Source organism: Myotis brandtii, unplaced genomic scaffold (assembly GCF_000412655.1).
Source record: "Myotis brandtii unplaced genomic scaffold, ASM41265v1 scaffold15, whole genome shotgun sequence".
Classification (NCBI taxonomy): Eukaryota; Metazoa; Chordata; class Mammalia; order Chiroptera; family Vespertilionidae; genus Myotis; species Myotis brandtii.
Window position 1 is genome coordinate 567,521 of NW_005355410.1, and position 20,985 is coordinate 588,505.

Below are 20,985 nucleotides of genomic sequence, written 5' to 3' on the forward strand. Positions count from 1 at the left end.
GATCAGTAGTATGATTTTACAGTACATGATTTTACATTTACCCAGTAATTATAATTCATGAAGTGTCTTTTTACCTCCAATACTGCTGCTTTCAACACAGTAGCTGCTTTTAACAGAGTATCTGCTTTCAGCACAGCAGCTGCTTTCTACACAGTAGCTGCTCTCTACACATGTGTGACTGGTCCGCATAAGTACATTATGGCCCCAACCTTGTCACATACACCTGTATTTGTACAGGGTGTATGTGATGGGGCTGGTGCGATGATGTCATCACACTGGGTACTCGTATGTGGGCGTATCTGCATGTGGGAGGACCCGCCTGGAGAGGGATAGAGGAGTGGTGTCTCGATTCCTAAGACCATCGAAAATATGTGTTTTCCGATGGTCTTAGGTGACCCCTGTGAAAGGATCATTCGACCCCCAAAGGGGTCGCAACCCACAGGTTGAGAACCGCTGTTCTAGAGGATCCTCATCACATTGAATTACTTTCAGTTATTATGTGCTGTGCTTTCTTGCCTCTAGGTAGTTTATACAGTTTTTCTAGATAAGCCCTTATTGTTTTTGAGGTCTCAGCTTGGGATCACTTTCTACAGAAAGCTAATCCACCCCAAATCCAAGTCAAGTGTCCTTCATAGTGCCCTTCATAGCACCCTAAAACAGCATGCCGCCATCTTAGACTTTCACCATGACTTATTAATGTCTCCTACTGAACTCCACGATGCCAGGGACTGTGGTTGTTTTGGCCAAGGTTGTTTTCTGGGTGTTTAGCATCATGCCTGACCATAGACATTCAAAACATATTTGCTGAATAAATGAAAAAGTAATGAGATAGTGACATCCTTGTAACCTCGGTTATAAGTGGTTTAGTAAGAAACTGTGATTCCAGGATGAATTTGCTTTGAGAGTTTATACATAAGAATCACCATACCAGATTATATTAGGGGCCACTTTACCCTAGTATTTTGTTAATAAGAGTTGAAGAAGGTTGCTGGCAGAGGACAAGCTCACTCCCTTTCACAAACTTCAGGGTATATCCAAGATTCACATTCATTTAAAAGACCCATATCCCATAGAGGGATAGCCAAGCCACACATCCATTTAGAAGGCTCATTCCTATTCAAAACCCTGCTGCATTTTTTTACCCCTTAAGTTTCATAAGCTTATGTCATAGTGAACAAAGTAACATTTTTTTTACATTTCTGCTTCTTACCTGTCTTGCTTTGGAAAAAGAGGTTAACTAATTAGGTTTACTGAAATTTCACTGGAAAGATAGAAAGTTTTACCTAGGTCTTTACATTTCAAGCCTTTTCTAAATTGCATATTTGTTGGATTATAGAGCCCTGGGGGAGTGATGTGTTGCTTTATTTTAATGAAAACCTTTATAAAGAAAAACTATTCAAGTTAACTGAGTATTCCTACAAAAGGAGTAAAATAGTATAGGCAGGGACTCAAATGCCTGAATCTTGCCCTTATTCTACTATCTAAAATGCTAACAGTTTTCCAAGAGAAACATGTAACCAGAGATGAATCAGGACAAAGGATTGCTTTATTCTACCCCTTTTGTCCTAAATCCTCACATAATTTCTAATCTTATCATTTTGGATGTCAAGAAATACCAGCAAGGAAAAAGGCATAAGTACAAGATAATGGTAGCCAGAGGACAGACCATTTGCCCCAATGTCCATGGCTGTTTAAGACCTTGGGTAACTCTTACCTTTAGAGTCCTGACCCACATTATCTTAAATATGAGTGTTATATTTAATATAGCATATTAATATATAACTATAAGAGCTGATGTGTCTAGTTGGCATAATGTTGTATTTTATATATATTTAAGTTAAATTTCATTTGAGGTTACATGTTTGTATCTTGGATAATTTTCCCCAAGTTTGTAAATTTTCATAGCCCTTTCAGAACCCCACCAGCTCACCCCATCCACCTCAAGCCATTTTAGGAAGGGGAAGCTATGGAGTTCTGTACCCAGTTACATTGTACCTACCAACATGGACTAGAGAAGAACAACCCCAAAAGCATAAGGGAAAGGAAGAAGAAGAAGAAGAAGAAGAAGAAGAAGAAGAAGAAGAAGAAGAAGAAGAAGAAGAAGAAGAAGAAGAAGAAGAAGAAGAAGAAGAAGAAGAAGAAGAAGAAGAAGAAGAAGAAGAAGAAGAAGAAGAAGAAGAAGAAGAAGAAGAAGAAGAAGAAGAAGAAGAAGAAGAAGAAGAAGAAGAAGAAGAAGAAGAAGAAGAAGAAGAAGAAGAAGAAGAAGAAGAAGAAGAAGAAGAAGAAGAAAAGGTGGCCAAGATATCTCCCAGATGGGAGCACCTTTCCACTTCAAGGAAGAAGTAAAATTGAGAGAGAGAGAGCCCTCCACCCAACCTAATGAGATGTATTTATGGGTCTCAGGTGAGGCTCCAAGCACACACACACACACACCAAAAAAAAGTTAGGTTGAATGATGTGAAACTGCCCCTTATGAAGGTAAGAAATAGTTAAAGATCAGGCTTTCACATGTTTCAACCTAATGATTCAATGAGTGTCCTTGTGTCTTTGAATTTGACCAATCCACAGGCATCCACTTCTTCCAAGGGCAGCCATAACAAAATACCACAAACTGGGTGACTCAAACAACAGAAATTTATTGTCTCAATTCTAAAGTGTAGAATTATAAAATAAAGGCATCAGCAGGGTTGGTTCCTTCTGAGGGCTAGAGAAAGAGTCTGTCCCAGGCCTCTCTCAGCTTCTGGTGGTTTTCTGACAATCTTTTCCATTTCTTGGTTTGTGGATGCATTACTTGACTGCTACCTTCAACTTGTTCTTTCATTTGGGGCTTGTATTTTTCTCTCCCCATATTGGCTGCCTGTTTGGGTTTGTGTTTATTAGTAAATCTGCTACGACACCCAATCTCTAGTGCAGGATAATGTCAGGTGCAGTTTGTGACTGGCCCTGAGTATCCTGCTTGGGGTTATCAGCAATCCACAGCTTGGGGCTCCCTCTGCTGGGACTGGGTGCCTTTGGAAAGGACCAAGATGTGCACCAAGGTCTGCTTTTTCTAGACCCAGGCCCAGAAGGAGATCAGGCAAAGACTAGAAGCCTCCAGAGATCCACCTCTGCCTACAGTCTGATTGTTATTCAGTCCTTTTTTATTTAATTCTTTATTGTTTAAAGTATTATATATGTCTCCTTTTCCCCCACTGACCTCTCCCCAGTTGTTCCCCCTCTCACCCCCAGAAAATGCCCTCACCCCACTACTGTCTGTGTCCATGCTTTATGCTTATATGCATGCATACAAGTCCTTTGGTTGATCTCTCACCACCCACCCAACACCCCATCACCACCACCACCACCACCACCTTCCGTTGAGGTTGGATGGTGTGTTCAATGCTTCTATGTCTCTGGAACCACTTTAGTTCAGTTTATGTTATTCATTATATTCCACAAATGAGTTAGATCATGTGATATTTATCTTTCTCCAACTGGCTAATTTCACTTAGCATAATACTCTCTAGGTCCATCCATGCTGTTGAAAATGGTAAGAGCTCCTTCTTTTTTATAGCAGCGTAGTATTCCACTGTGTAGATGTACCACAGTTTTTTAATCCACTCATCTGCTGATGGGCACTTAGGCTGTTTCAAAATCTTAGCTATTGTAAATTGTGCTGCTATGAACATAGGGGTGCATAAATCCTTTATGATGGGTGTTTCTGGTTTCTTGGGATATATTCTTAGAAGTGGAATTATGGAGTCAAATGGGAGTTTCATTTTAAATTTTTTGAGGAAACACCATACTGTTTTCCACAGTGGTTGCACCAGTCTGCATTCCCACCAGCAGTGATGGAGGGTTCCTTTTTCTCCACATCCTTGCCAGCACTTGTCATTTGTTGATTTGTTGATGATAGCCATTCTGACAGGTGTGATATGGTACCTCATTGTCGTTTTATTTGCATCTCTCAGATGATTAATGAATTTGAGCATGTTTTCATATGTCTCTTGGCCTTCTGTATGTCCTCTTTTGAAAGGGTCTATTTAGGTCTTTTGTCCATTTTTTTATTGGGCCCACTTTCGCCACTCCTGTTCAACATAGTACTGGAGGTGCTAGCCATAACAATCAGACAAGAAGAAATAAAAGGCATCCAAATTGGAAAAGAAGAACTTAAATTGTCATTAGTCACAGATGACATGATACTGTACATAGAAAACCCTAAAGACTCCATCAAAAAAACTATTAGGCTTAGTAAATGAATTTGGCAATGTAGCAGGATATAAAATTAACACCCAGAAATCTATGGCTTTTTTATACAACAACAGTAAACTCACAGAAAGAGAAACCAAAAAAAAATCCCATTTTACCATTGCAACAAAAATATTAAGATACCTAGGAATAAATTTAAATAATATGGTAAAAGACCTGTACTCCAAAAACTACAGGATGTTGAAAAAAGAGATAGAGGAAGACATAAACAAATTGAAGAATATACCATGCTCATGGATTGGTAGAATCAACATCATTAAAATGTCCATACTACCCAAAGCAATCTATAAATTCAATGCAATCCCCATTAAAATACCAACGGCATATTTCACAGACCTAGAACAAACTCTCCAAAAATTCATACTGAATTTTAAAAACGACCCCAAATAGCCACAGTAATCCTGAGAAAGAAGAACAAAATTGGAGGGATCACAATACCAGATATCAAGCTATATTACAAAGCCACTGTTCTCAAAACTGCCTGTTACTGGCACAAGAACAGACATATAGACCAATGGAAAAGAACAGAGAACCCAGAAATAAACCCAAGCCATTATGCTCAATTAATATTTGACAAAGGAGGCAAGAGCATACAATGGAGTCAAGACAGTCTCTTCAATAAATGGTGTTGGGAAAATTGAACAGATACTTTCAAAAAAATGAAACTAGACCACCAACATACACAATTCACAAAAATAAACTCAAAATGGACAAAGGACTTAAATGTAAGATGGGAAACCATAAAAATCTTAGAAGAATCCATAGGCAGCAAAATATCAGCCATATGTCCTATCGATATCTTTACCAATACAGCTCCTAGGATAATGGAAACTAAGGAGAAAATAAACAAATGGGACTGCATCAAAATAAAAAGCTTCTGCACAGCAAAAGAAACCACCAACAGAACAACAAGAGAACCCACTGAATGGGAGAACATATTTGCCAATGTTATCTTCAATAAGGGTTTAATATCCAAAATTTATAGGGAACTCATACAACTTAACAAAAGGAAGATAAATAATCCAATCAAAAAATGGGCAAAGGACCTAAATTGTTATTCAGTCTTGATTAACCTCAGGCTATCGACCACGGGGAAGGTCAGAGGTCTTTCAAAAAGATGGGGCAATTACTTCTGCCCCCAGGCAAAAGCTGCCTGGATGGTAAAGGTCTGCAGGAAAAAGATGTCCTCTGAAGTATGAGGGAATGATTTAGCACAGGAAAACGGGGTAGCTGCCTTATGAGCTCCAACCCCAGAGCCCCCAGTCCTGGATTCTGCTCACACAGCTCCATTCCACTCTGCCCTCTCTCTGGTGGAGCTCAAGGTGAGTGGCTGCACATGAAATTTTGAGTATTGGCTCTTTAAGAGGGTGCCTGCATTTCCATCTCTTTCCGTGGCAGATAGCAACCCGTTGCTTTTTTTCTCAGTTCTGGTGCTCTGTGCTAGGAAGTCCAGCTTGGGGTTTAGACCCCAGAGTTTTCAGTGGGAACCCCCCCATAGCTTAGATCTTCCTCTGGAACTTCAGCTGCTTTCTGAGGGAACCCAGCCAGCCCTCTTGCATGTCCACACTTTCTACCAGTGCAGTCTCCACTTTCCATCCTTGGTTATCAGGGTTCTCTCCAGCTAGTCTTCAGTTGATTATTCAGGATGGTTTTTCTGTATTTTAGTTGTAATTCCAGTTTGGTCCTGGGAGAGTGTCAGTGTAACTTCTACTTACTTCATCACCCTTTTGGAACTCTCTACCTTCAACTTCACAAAGTATTACCCCTGTGTGCTTGCTGTCTCTGTGTCATAATTTCCCCTTTATATAAGATCATCAGTCATACTGGATTAGGGCTCACCCTAATACCTTATTTTAACTTGATCATCTACAAAGACGCTATTTCCATGAAGGTCATATTCACAGGTACTGAAAATCAGGACTTTAACATCTTTTGGTTAGATACTCTTCAACCCATAGGGGAGGAATCTTGATCTCCTGGCCAAAGAGGCTAATCTGTTGCTGCCTCAAGTGCTATTAAATGTTAATCTACTGATATATATATATATGCCTAATATGCAAATTGTCTCTGCAGGAGTTTGACCGGGAGACCGATCGCTCGCTATGACATGTGCTGACCACCAGGGGATGACGCAGAACAAAGGGAGGCCCCAGCCAGCAGCTGGAAGGCCCTGATCGGCCCTGATCACTGGCCAGGCCTAGGGATCCTACCCATCACTAGGCCTCTAGTTATATTATAATATCCCTGTGCCTAGGAATCTATGCTGACTTTTTAAAATATTTTTTTATCATTTATAGTATTACAGATATCTCTCATTTCACCCCTCTTTACCCTCCTCCTCCCAGCACCTACCCAACCCCCAGGTCTTCACTACCCTATTGCCCATGTCCATGGGCTATGCATATCCTATATAATAAAAAGGTAATATGCAAATTAACTGTCATGCCCTCGCACAAGATGGCTGGCAGGGGAAGGCAGTTGGGGATGACCAGGCTGGCAGGGAAGGGCAGTTGAGGGCGATCGGGCTGGCAGGGGAGGGCAGTTGGGGGCGATCAGACTGGCAGGGGAGCAGTTAGGAGTTGATCAGTCTGGCAGGGGAGTGGTTAGGGGGTGATCAGGCTGGCAGGCAGAAGCAATTAGGGGCAATCAGGCAGGCAGGCGAGCAGTTGGGAGCCAGCAGTCTCAGATTGGAAAGGGTGCAGGCTGTGCTGAGGAACACCCTCCCCCACCCAAGTGCACAAATTTCATGCACCAGGCCTCTAGTAAGTATATAAGTTCTTTGGTTTATCTCTTGTCATCTATCCATCCCCACATCGAGGTGTGTCAGTCTGTCACATGCCTCCATGCTTCTTGTCTTATTTTACTGGTCAATTCATTTTCTCCATTAGATCCTACAGATAAGTGCAATCATGTGATATTTGTCTTTCTCAGATTGGCTTATTTCACTTATCATAATATTTTCCGGGTCCACCCATGCTGTCCCAAAGGGTAAGAGATCCCTCTATTTCACAGCTGCATAGTATTCCATAGTGTAAATGTCCCACAGTTTTTTTATCCATTCATCAAATGATGGGCACTTAGGCTATTTCCAAATCTTAGCTATGGTAATTAACACTACTATGAACATAGGGGTGCATATATTCTTTCTGATTGGTGTTTTGTGTTTTTAGGCTATATTGCCAGAAGTGGGATTGCTGGGTCAAACGGAAGTTCCATTTTTTAACTCTTTGAGGAAACTCCATAATGTTTTTCATAGTGGCTACACCAATCTGCATTCCCACCAGCAGTGAACTAGTGTTCCTTTTCTCCACATCCTCTCCAGCCCCTGTTGTTTTTGATTTTTTTGATGATAGCCATTCTGACAGATGTAAGGTAATAGCTCATTGTGGTTTTAATTTGCATTTCTCTGATGAATAGTGACTTTGAGCATTTTTTCATATGTCTCTTGGCCAATTATATGTCCTCTTTGGAGAAATATCTATTCAAGTCTTCTTCCCATTTTTTAATTGAATTGTTTGTCTTCCTTTTGTTGAGTTGTATGAGTACTTTATATATTTTGGATATTAACCCCTTATCAGATATATCATTGGAAAATATGTTCTCCCATCAGTGGGTTCCCTTTTCATTTTGATGGTGGTTTATTTTGTTGTGCAGAAGCTTTTTATTTTGATGTAGTTCCATTTGTTTATTTTCTCCTTATTTTCCTTTGCCCTAGTAGATGTATCTGTAAACATATTGTTAAGTAAGATGTCTGAGATTTTACTGCTTATCTTCTTCTCTAAAATTTTTATGGTTTCATGCCTTACATTTAACTCTATTATCCATCTTGTGTTTATTTTTAATATGGTATAGGTTGATGGTCTAGTTTCATCTTTTTGCATGTGTCTGTCCAGTTTTCCCAGCACCATTTGTTAAAGAGACTGTCTTGACTCCATTGTATGTTCTTGCCTCCTTTGTCAAATATTAATTGACCATAATAGTGTTGGTCAATTCATAGGGTCTCTGTTCTGATCCACTGGTCTACATGCCTGTTTTTGTGCCAGTACCAGGCTGTTTTGGTTATTGTAGCTTTGTAGTTCAGTTTGATATCTGGTATTGTGATCCCTCCTACTTTGTTCTTCTTTCTCAAGATTGCTGCAGCTATTTGGGGTCTTTTATCATCCCATGTAAATTTTTGGAGTATTTGTTCCAGCTCTGTGAAGTATTCCAATTATATTTTAATAGGTATTATGTTGAATCCATAGATTGCTTTGGGCAGTACAGACATTTTAATGATGTTAATTCTTCTAATCCATGAACATGGTATATGTTTCCATTTGTTTGTATCTTCCTCTATTTCTTTTTTCAGTATCCTATAGTTTTCCAAGTACAGATCTTTTACCTCTTTGGTTAAGTTTATACCTAGGTATCTTATTTTTTGTTGTTGCAATGGTAAATGGGATTGCTTTTTTAATTTTTTTTCTGAGTTCATTATTGGTGTATAAAAATGCCATTGATTTGTGGATGTTGATTTTGTATCCTGCTACCTTGCCGAATTCATTTATTAAGTCTAACAGTTTCCTGGTTTAGTCTTTAGAATTTTCTATGTACAATATCATGTCATCTGTGAATAATGAGAGTTTTACTTCTGCCTTTCCCATTTCGATTTCTTTTATCTCTGCTTCTTGTCTGACTGCTGTGGCTAGCACTTCCAGTATTATCTTTATATATAAAACCCTAATATGCAAATAGACCGAATGGCGGAACAACCAAACAACCGAATAACCGGTTGCTATAACATGCGCTGACCACTGGGGGGCGCATACAGAACATGGTGGGCATCAGCAGCAGGTGGCAGAGCATAGAACATGGCAGGCATTGGCTGTGGTGGGATGGTGGAGCAGGTGAGTGGGGGCACCAGACCAAGGCGGGGCACTGGTTGCTGTCATCAGAGCGAGCCTCTGGTGGTTACTGAAAATTCTTTGCTCCCATGTGCCACGGTCCTGCTGGGCACTCACACCAACTGCCGGTGCTGGCCCTGCTCACATCCACAGCCAGTGCCGTAGCCGCTGCTCGCACCCGCTGCCAGCGCCTGGCGCCGGTTTCGATTGCTCAGCACTGTCAGTGGGTGCAAGCAGCGGCTGCAGTCTCCGATTTCCCCTGAGGGATTCTCCACCTCTCCCTGCTCCTGAGGGGCAATCTGGGCAGCAGCAATTGCTCTGCGCCATCAGCAGTGCGAGTGGGGCCGGAGCCATCAGTGCCTGGGAGCAGCGGGAGCAGGGCCGCTGGCAGATAGGGGACCAGGGGCTGTGGTGGGAGGGGCCAGGTGGGGGTGCAGAGGATGGGCCAAGACCCGCCCCTGTGCCCACTGCAGCCTTGCGGCCCACAATTCCTTTCAAGGTGCACGAATTTGTGCACTGGGTCCTAGTGTTGAATAAGAGTGGTGAAAGCAGACATCTCTGTCTTGTTCCTGTTCTTAAAGGAAATTCTTTTAGTTTTTGCCCATTGAGTATGATGTTGGCTACAGGTTTGTCATATATAGCCTTTATTATGTTGAGATATGAATCCTCTATTCCCATTATACTGAGAGTTTTTATCAGAAAATGGTGCTAGATTTTGTCAAATGCATTTTCTGTATCTATTGATATGATCATGTGGTTTTTATCTTTCAACTTGTTTATGTTATGTATAACATTTATTGATTTGCAAATCTTGCATCCCCAGAATAAATCCCACTTGATCCTGGTGTATGATCTTTTTAATGTACTGCTGGATCTGATTCGCTAATATTTTGTTAAGGACTTTAGCTTCTGTGTTCATCAGGGATATTGGCCTGTAATTTTCTTTCTTTGTAGTGTCTTTATCTGGTTTTGGAATTGGGATAATGCTGGCTTTGTAAAAAGAGCTTTGAAGTATTCCTTCCTCTTGGATTTTTTGGAATAGTTTGAGGAGGAGAGGTGTTAGTTCTTTTTTGTTTGTTTGTTTTTTAATCCTTATCCGAGGACATTTTTTTCACTGATTTATAGAGAGTGGAGGAGAGGGAGAGACAGAGAGAAAAACTGATGTGTGCAAGACACATTAATTGGTTGCCTCCTGCACACCCGCAACCAGGGCCAGGAGCCTGCAACCAAGGTAGGAGCCCTTGACCGGAATCCAACCTGGGACCCTTAAGTTCACAGGCTGATGCTCTAAACTCTGAGCCAAACCCATTCAGGTGGTTCTTCTTTAAATGTTTGGTAATATTCACCTGTAAATCCATCTGGCCCAGGATTTTTGTTTGCTGGAATTTTTTTAATTACTGCTTCAATTTCATCAGTTGTTATTGGCCTATTCAGGTTTTCTGATTCTTCCTGATTCAGTTTTGGAAGATTATATGTTTCCAGGAATTTGTCCATTTCGCCCAGGTTGTCTTGTTTATTGGTTGGCTAACTTTTGTTCTTTGTCATGTAGATCTTAAATTCCCAGGGCAAAATTTCAGCCTGGAAAAAGTTGAAGTCAGGGCCAGATCTGAAATAATGATATTTTATTCTAATATAAGCTCAAAAGTAACTATGAGACGTCCTGACATTAAAAGTTCCAGCAGCTTCAACTTCAAGCCAGTTCAAGCTGAAATGAAGTAAATTGCATAAATTGTGTTATGTATAAGCATAAGAGAGAATAAATCTAATAAACTCTAAACTAAATTCTAACAAAGTCCAATAAGCAATCCTAACAGAGAAGGGAACACTGAAGTGTGGCTTGTGGCCACTGAGGAACACCTAAGCCTGTGGTATTTGTAACAGTGCCTACTAGATTGTTCTGGTATTCTCATATAGATGATCCTCCTGTCAGTTAACGCTTCTGTCCTATTAATACTGAAAGAGTTCAAATTCAGCTAACATCCATGGGCATCTCCTAAAACATTATTTTATTTTATCCATACAACAACACTGTGAAAGATAAAACTTGTTTTATTAGCTAAGAATCAAATCCCTGATTTGACATTCTCTTTCCAGTGCCTTCCTTTACCCCTACAATTGAATAATAATCCTAAGTAAAATACACATGGTACCGATAACCAGGGCCCTTCTGACTTATTTGCTTCTACCAGTTTTTCCTTTAGACTTCCAGGTTGAAAAGTAAGGAGGGGACAGGTCCTGTTGCAAAGGCAAGTTAACCAGAACTGCAGACTGCCTCTTCTAAACCTAACAGAAGTGCCATTGGTGAATCTGAGAACTAACATAAAAGCTAAGAAAAACCCCTAGGAAAACAGAAGGTGATCAGGCCCAACGTTGGAGACACATGTAGCCCAAAGGGAAGAGAGTTGAGAGTCAGGGGCAGTTCTGAAACAGGGTAGCTGATTCCCTGTTAGAGTCTCCACACTGCCTGAGCAAGGGGTCTGCCTGTCTGGTGGCCAACCAAATCAGAGAAACAGAAAGCTTGGCCTATCACCTTCTCCAGCCCCTACTGTAGCTTCAGGATAGGGTAGGGCAGCAGATCTCATCCTTAGAGTCTCCTATGGGGTTTTAAATTATCCTGATACCCTAGGCCTCACCTGGGGCTCACAGTCAGACTCTGGGTTAAATTCTGGTGTCAGTACTTTTTTCATAGTGAAAAAAAGAGCTTTAATGTTGGTGTCTGTGCAGCATGTGATATCAAGACAGGAAGATGGGCAGGTTCACATAGTGAGACATGGTTATCAGAGGACAGGTTGCAAGTGAATAAAGAATTCTCATGGCTTCCACGCTTTCCTGGGTACCCATAAGCTCTAGGCCATCTCCTCCTCACCCCTCCTCCTCAAACTCACCTTCCTTCCTGGCTGTGGTGTCCTAGTGTTGCTGGTACTCAGACACCAGGTTGTTCATGTTGCTCTGAGCCTCCATGAATTCCATCTCATCCATGTCCTCACCCATGTACCCATGCAGAAGGTCTTGTGCCAGAACATGACCATGAATTGCTAGGTGATACACTTGAACAGCTCCTGGATGGCAGTGCTGTTAAAAATCAAGGTGTTTACATTTTTAGTCCCGGCGATGGGATGTCACAGAAAGCCATTTTCATATTGTTGGGGATCCATTCAACAAAAAGCTGCTGTTCTTATTCCAGATGTTAAGCATCTGCTTGTCTACCTCCTTCATGGACATGTGGCCACAATATATAATGGCCATGTGGAGGTCACAGGCAATCATTGTGTACTTAGCGTGAATGATCTGCTGGATGAGCTCAGGGACCATCAGCACCCATAGTGCTGGATACCCTGGCTGTTTGGGGGCAAAACTGGGCATGAAAAAGTGTGGGTGGGGGAAGGGCACCATGTTGACATCCATTTTGGGAAGGTCAGCATTGAGCAGGCCAGGAAATCGCAGGAAGGTGGTGATCTCACTCATGATGGCTGTCACCTGGTGGTTCAGACCACTGTAGGTGGTTGTGGTTTGCTTTAGGGTTCTGGAGCACATATCATAGAAAGCCTTCTTACCCATACAATAGGTTTCCTCTGTGTTTTCTAGCAACTGGTGTACTGAGAAGGTGACATTGGAGGGTTCCACCATGGTATCTTAACATCTTGGATGAGGCCACCATGCTAAAGGTGCTTATGATCCTGTCAACGTACTCTTCCCTGATCCTACTGATGAGGAGGGTACCCATACCAGACCCAGTCCCCTTACCCAGGGAGTTGGTCAACCAGAAGCACTGCAGGTGATTACAGCTCGCAGCCTCTTTCCTCATCACATCCAGCACCAAGTGAACCAGCTCCACATCATCTGTGTAGTGTCCCTTGGCCTAGTTGTTCCTGGTACCACTCTGACCAAAAATGAAGTTGCCCAGCCTAAAGATCTGATGGAAGGGCCACAAGCACATGGAGTCCATGGTGCCCAGCTCCAGGTCCATGAGCAGAGCATGGAGCATGTACTTGCCACCAGTGGCCTCATTGTAGTAAACATTGAACTGTTCTAGCTGCAGGTGGCTGTTTCCATGGTTAAGTGCCCGTAAAGTTGATGCCATGCTCATAGCTTATCACCTCTCAGAACTTAGCGCTGATTTGGTGGCCACACTGGCTGGCTTGCAGGTTCATGATCTCCCTCACATAGTGTTCATGTGCATCTCAAGGCTCTCCACGAGTAAACATTGTTCCTCCTTAAAATTCAAAAAAGCATTAGTTATAAAACAAAGGCAAAGAAAAAGCTAACTAAACACTGAAGTAAAGGATCATTAGACTAGGGATCATGAGGCCAAGGTCCTAATAAAAATGAGGTATGTAATCTAGGTTTTCTTCACCTATTAAATGGAATAATAATTTCTGCCTAGGGGTCCTATGAGGATGAAATTTTCAGACATCTGTTAGAGCCAAACGAGGGATATAGGAGGTTTCAGTCACAGTAAAGATTTATAGACAAAATGAAAAACTCAGCACACTTAGGAAGGCTATCAAACATTCTTTTCTATGATGTATGACTGCTAGACAACCTACAGTTGACCCTTGAGCAATGCAGGTTTGAACAACAAGGGTGCACGTACATGCAGATTTTTTTCAATCAGTTCAATTGACACATGGTGGACATCTGTAAATATAGTTTTTTCCCCATTCTTTTTACCTATCAGTGTAAACTTGTACAAAGTATTTAATATCTTTCTGCCTTGGTTCATCAACTGTAAAAGGAATATGCTTTACTAGATGATCATTTAGCTCTATTTCTGCTATTTAAATAAAAATGATAAATAATCCTTTAATAACAACCAGATGAATTTCTGGTTAAAGCTGCCTTTTAACCTGATGTCAGTTCATCTTATTGCAAACTAAGATCATACTTATACTAGGGAAGATGGGACATTCAGAAGCAGAAATTAGACCAGAGAAATGTCTCTCCATTGTTCTCCTTCAAAATTTCTAAAATTTCAGGATATGAACAACCTTGCAGAAGATGAAGTAAATGAAATCCCACTGAGGAGCAACTTTTTAGTATTACTCACTACAAATAGTCTGAGAGAAATCAAAAGCCAAAGCTCTTTATCTCAGGTTTTCCTAAACTTGATGGGAAGTTTGTTAGTCTGGACCAACCAGAATGACAGATTATGAAAGGCTTGGAAAGTGGATCTGTAAAGAAGCTTCTAGAATCCTAGCAGCTAAAGAGGGAGTGGCTAAGACAAGAGGAAAATACAGAAGGTTAACCCTGGTTAGAAAAATATGTGGTTATTTAGGGACTTTCTGTCTCTCCCTCCTCCAGAAGCACTGTCAGAATAAAAGCTTATCCACCTATGTGACAATAGCATTGATCTGAGTCCAAAGGAAGTACATCTGAAACCCAAGCTGAAAAAGACCATTCTTGGTCATAGGACTTAGGAACTAGAACAAAAAATGTCTTTGAGTTTTCTAGTAGAAATAGCATCAGTTTATCAGTACGGGGAAATGACCCCCGAGAGCAAGGACAAGATGAGAAGCCCATAAGAGATATGAATAAAAAAAGAACCCCACAGCAACTTTATTTAAAGCTCCAATTCTATGTCAAGCTAATTGAATAATTAAAAACTTGTCTAGCCCACAGATATGCTTTGTTTGGCTCGAATAGTGTGTATATTTTTTAATTGAACCTTATTGTCCTTAGATATTGTCCAATTTCCCAAGCACCACTCTTCCTATCTTATGCGCCACTACATAACTCAGTTAGTAACTACATTACTACATTACCCTCATAAGCATTTGAGTTCACAGCTATTGATATGTAATTTCCAGATTGACTCATTTTTAAGCATTAAATATTTAAAAATATGCTGACTGCAGGAATGACAGAAAAAGAGGATAATCGCAGGAAAATAGGAAGAGGTCAGTAATTCTAGCATTGCCATCTTTGGAAGAGGCATCTCTCTGGCCCAGCCCAATTGCAACAGCTACAAATCATGCCATATATAGGTCAAGTTAAACAAGTGTCTGTCATATTCATAGCCTCTCTCTTTCAACTAGCCTTTCTATATTTGGGGAAATTCCCAGGAGGCAGAACTCAAATTCCTAGCCCTTCTTATAGCTAGGACATTGGCTTATAGCCCAGGTTCCACCAAAGAGCAGCACCCTGGAAAACTGTGATGTGAAAAAGAGCAAAGTGAACAAAGAAGGTATGTGGGCAACTCAATTTTTCTGAGCATAGAGGTAGCTGAGACGTCAGGTTTTTAGTGGTTGCATAATGGAGTCCTGGTATAGAAATGGCATTGATGTGGCAAAACCTTCTAATGTTGTTCCCTCCGGTGGCCAGTAGACAAGGAAAACAGCAAAAATTTTCTTATTGGACCAGTCTGCAATGCAATTTTACTCCTGTGATTTTAGCCCTCTCAAAAATTGTTTAAACCACTCAATATCATTTTATTAAATTCATTTTCTGCTAAATCAGCCCAAATAAACTTCTATTGCTTAAACCAAAGAACTCTCTGGCTGATAAGACAAGTAATGGCAGACCCATCTTTGAAAATCTTTCATTGGAGCTGCCATGGGAGAAAGCCATTCACACTAATTTCCATGAACTCCCAACATCTGTGAAAGAAGCCCCAGATTTCATAAGGCTACCCTCATGTACTTTCTAAAGTAGTGTCACATTGCACACCCATTACTCAGTACTCTTGGCAATTGACTTAAGAGTTACCATCCAGAGAAAAGGTCATGAAATTTTCAACATTTGCTACTTGGTTATGGGAAATGAAAGCTGAGGATTTCATCATCAGCCTTTCTGGGAGATGGTCTTACTCTGCAAGGCCTTGTATTGATTGATAAACTGGTTCCTTATTAACAGACCTTGGTGCAAAAGAGGCAAATAAGGCACCGATTTTTAAACCAAGCTATAAGGATGACAGCAAGATAGTTTTCATTTCTGTTAGAGCCAAGCAAGGGATGTAGGAGGTTTCAGCTACGGGAAGGATTTTTAGACAAAATTGAAGAACTCAGCACATTAAAGAAGGCTATCAAACATTCTTCTCTATGATTTCTGTTTGCTAGATAATACTACAGTTGACCCTTGAACAACAGGGGTTTGAACTTCAGGGGTCCACTTATATGCAGATTGTTTTCAATTGACCCACTCAATTCAACTGACTCCCCTGCCACCTGCAGTTCAAACCCTTGTCCAAGGCTCAACTGGTGGTTGACAATCCACATATGTGGAGGTCCACTTAAGTTATACATAGATTTTCAACTGCACAGGTGTTGTTCATGGGTCAACTGTATATTTACTACTAACAGTATAACAATTCTTATTTATATTCCTCATGATAATTCTTTAAAGGGGACTCTATTAAATAATGTTCACTTGCCCTAACTGGTTTGGCTCAGTGGATAGAGTGTCGGCCTGCAGACTGAAGGGTCCCAGGTTTGATTCAAGTCAAGGGCATGTACCTTGGTTGCGGGCACATCCCCAATAGGGTGTGTGCAGGAGGCAGCTGATTGATGTTTCTCTCTCATTGATGTTTCTAACTCTCTATCCCTCTCCCTTCCTCTCTGTAAAAATCAATAAAATATATTTTAATAAAATAATAATAACGTTCACTTTATAGAAAAAAGTTCAGAGAGATTAAGTGGCTTGCTTAATGTCAAAGGGGATCCAAACTTGGATTTTCCAATTCCAGGTTGATGGCTTTTTCTTCTATACCAGTGGTTTTCAAAGTTCCAGGATCTCTGGGATATTTTCAGGAAGTCAATACTATTTTCTTAATAAAAATATCTACAGGAAATCAAACAACTCTCTCAAAGAGATATCTGCACCCCCATGTTCATTGCAGCATTATTCACAATAGCCAAGACACTAAACAACCTAAGTGTCCGTTGATGAATGGATAAAAAACATGAGATATTTATAAGCAATGTAATGTTATTTACCCCTGATTGTTTCTCTCTCATTGATGTTTCTAACTCTCTATCCCTCTCCCTTCCTCTCTGTAAAAATCAATAAAATATATTTTAATAAAATAATAATAACGTTCACTTTATAGAAAAAAGTTCAGAGAGATTAAGTGGCTTGCTTAATGTCAAAGGGGATCCAAACTTGGATTTTCCAATTCCAGGTTGATGGCTTTTTCTTCTATACCAGTGGTTTTCAAAGTTCCAGGATCTCTGGGATATTTTCAGGAAGTCAATACTATTTTCTTAATAAAAATATCTACAGGAAATCAAACAACTCTCTCAAAGAGATATCTGCACCCCCATGTTCATTGCAGCATTATTCACAATAGCCAAGACACTAAACAACCTAAGTGTCCGTTGATGAATGGATAAAAAACATGAGATATTTATAAGCAATGTAATGTTATTTACCCATAAAAAAGAAGTAAATCTTGCCATTTATGACAAAAGGATGAACCATAGAGCTTTATGCTAAGTGAAATAAGTCAGACAGAGAAAGACAAATATTGTATGATCTCACTTATATGTGGAATTTAAAATCATTAAATTTATACAGAGTAAAATGGTAGTTGCCATGGGATGAAGGGTAGGGGAAATGGGGAGAAGTTGGTCAGAGGGTACAAATGTTTAGGTATAAAATAAATAAATTCCAGGAATCTAAGGTACAGTTTGGTGACTATTATATACTTGAAAGTAGCTGAATTCAGAGCTTTAATGTTCTCACCATAAGAACAACAAAATGATAATGATGCGAAGTGACGCATGTGTTAACTAACCTTATTATAGTAAACTAGAGGCCCATGAAATTCGTGTAAGAGACTTGGCCCCCACCACCACGGCAGCTGGGGGGCCTCTGCCTTGGCCCCCGCTGCCACAGCTTCATCTGGAAGGACATCCAGTCTAATTAGCATATTACACTTTTATTATTATAGACTAGAGGCCTGGCCTACATCCTCTCCAATCTGAGACCCCTTGGGGGATGTCCGACTGCCGGTTTAGGCCTGATTCCTCAGGGATCAGGCCTAAACCAGCAGTCGGACATCCCTCTCACAATCTGGGACTGCTAGCTCCTAATCACCTCTGCCTGCCTGCCTGATTGCCCCTAACTGCCTCTGCCTGGTGGCCTGATCGCCCCCAACTGCCCTCCCCTGCTGGCCTGATCTCCCCGAACTGCCCTCCCCTGCTGGCCTGATCACCCCCTAACTGCTTGCTCCCCCACGCCAGCCTGATCGCCCCTAACTGCCTCTGCCTTGGCCCCCACCACCATCATGGCTTTGTCTGGAAGGAAGTTGAACGTCAGGAAGATGTCCAGTTGACCTGGTCTAATTAGCATATTACCCTTTTATTAGTATAGATATTTTGCTATGTATATGTGTATCAATCATCACATTGTATACCTTAAACTTACACAATGTTAAATGTTAGTTTTTTCTCAATAAAGCATGAGGGAAAATTAGATGTTGTTTGCCCTTTTCCATTTCATCCTTTTATGAGGGCACAGTGGAGTTTTTCAGAGGACACTTGGTTTGTGATATAACAGGCTGAAGCAGAAGCATGTCTGAGAATCCAGCTGTCTTCTACTAAGGCAAACATAAAAGAGATTTCAAAACTGTAAAGCAGTGCCACTATTTGATTTGCTATAGAAAATATAATGATTTTTCATAGAAATGTATTTACATTATATAATAGGTTTATTAATTTTATTTTTAAATGAATTGATGAATTATGTTTTGTTTTCAGTTTTTATTTCTAATACAACAAATATATATAGATATAACCCACAAAACCAATACTCTTCAGAATCCTCAATAATTTTTAAATGTGTGAAGGAGTTTTGAGACCAAAACATTTGAGATATGCTATCCTGCATTATAGCTGCCTTAAAAAAAGTATATCCAGGGTAAATACAGATTTACATTGATTGCATTATTCTTAAAATTTTGATGCCAGTGCTAAATTTAGTTTTTCTGCTTACATCTCTGTACTTTTTTCCTCCTAGTCTTATTTTGGATTGATGAGTTTATGAATGACAGCAAAAAGTCTTGGATTATAAAGTAGTGATTATAGCCTGGCCGGTGTGGCTCAGTGTTTGAGTGTCAACCTATGAACCAGGAGGTCTCAGTTCAATTCCCCATCAGGGCACAAGCCTGGGTTGCAGGCTTGATCCCTACTAGGGGTCATGCAGGAAGCAGCTGATCAATGATCTTCTCTCATAATTGATGTTTCTATCTCTCTCCCTCTCCCTTCCTCTCTGAAATAAATAAAAATATATTTAAAGAATGTTAAAAAAAATAAAGTAGTGATTATAGACTCAAGTACCTCCTTCCTCTCGAATTCCTAAAATATCTAGTTTACTGTATGTTCAATTAATATTTGATTAGTGGATGAACAACTAAAACTGATTGCTCTCTCATAGAGAGGACCTGCTTGATTCCTCTGATAAGCAGCTTGTGGACTTATTCCTAAATCCACAGTTGCATGCCAGATACAGCAGAACTCAGTCACAGCAAGGCCAGTTGCACTATGGTCCCTGGATGTGCCATGATCATATACCCACCTCCTCATCTTTGGTCCTGACCTCTGGCCAGATTCTATTCACCCACAAGGCCCAGTTCAGCAACCTCATCTCCTGTTCAACCTTTTCACTGGAGATACTAACTCACAATGAGCATCACATTCTGACATCATGGAGGAAGGAGTATTTATTCATGGTAACCTACTTTGCTTCATGATCTCACTTTGTCCTGCATTGCTATCTTACTAGATCACGTGTGTATTGTGTGTTTTTTTCCCTACAAAATTTTAGGCTTTGTGAAAGTTCTCAAAGGTCTTTTGCAGTACCCACAGAGTCTGGCATAGTTCTTAGTAAATTATAATCACTTTAATCTTAAACATTTTCAAAATAAGCCAGACACATTGCCTCACTATTTTCTCACCAAAGCCCTATATGTAAGTTAGGGAAGGTCTGTTTTTATTATCTCCACCTTACAGAGAGATGCTTTAAAATGAAGCAGCATAAGGTCATCCAGATAGTGATTGACAATCTCAGGACACAAACCTATGTCTTGCGATGCTCTATTTGGCACTTTTCCTACAGACACATGTTTCATTAATTTGAAAAAGAGCTTTGAGAAAAATAACAGGCCTAAATCCAGGTTGAGTCAGAACATACAGGAATAAACCCAGGCCCCTGATTCCCACTCAGGCACTGCCCTTTACAGAGATCTTTCCCTTGTGATTTTAACTGTTTAGGTGGTCAACTCATGTGATGGTTAACTCTGTATGCAATTCTCTTAGAAGAATTAAGTATCACACAAATATATGTTTTCCCTCTTTCTGTCCTAGGTGGCTAATTGGCAACCTAATTTACTGTGTTTTCACAGCAAAAATGAAGGGAAATATTATAAAATAATTTCAGTTAATTCAAACTGTGCCTATAAAATTTATTGTAATTTGCACTTACTATAACTCTATATTTTCTCTCTCATTTGTTTACTCACACAAGCATTTACTAAGCCCCTAGTATAAGCAGAGGTGCATTAAATACTGGAGTGGCTTACAATAAGCAAAAAAAAATATGCCCCCGCCATTAATGAGATTGTCTTTTTTTATTGTTTAAGGTATTACAAATAACTGTAGTAGTACATATGTCTCCTTTCCCCCCCCCCATTGACCTCTCCCTGGCCACTCCTACTTCCCAGCACATGCCCTCACCCCCCTACTGTCTGTGTCCATTGGTTATGCTTATATGCATGCATACAAGTCCTTTGGTTGATCTCTTTAACCCCCCCTCCCCCCACACACACACACACACACTCCCCTGCCTTCCCTCTGAGGTTTGACGGTCTGTTCGATGTTTCTATGTCTCTGGATCTATTTTTGTTCATCAGTTTATGTTGTTC

At 40.5% G+C, this 20,985-nt stretch overlaps 1 protein-coding gene and 1 pseudogene across 1 annotated transcript in view; one reads left to right on the top strand and one right to left on the bottom strand.

The window, feature by feature from the left end:
- The window catches only part of HTR2A (5-hydroxytryptamine (serotonin) receptor 2A, G protein-coupled), a 92,945-nt gene that overhangs the window by 54,273 nt on the left and 17,687 nt on the right, over nucleotides 1-20,985 (top strand). The gene's annotated exons all lie outside the window — the stretch shown is intronic.
- On the bottom strand, nucleotides 11,991-13,202 carry LOC102253950 (annotated as a pseudogene).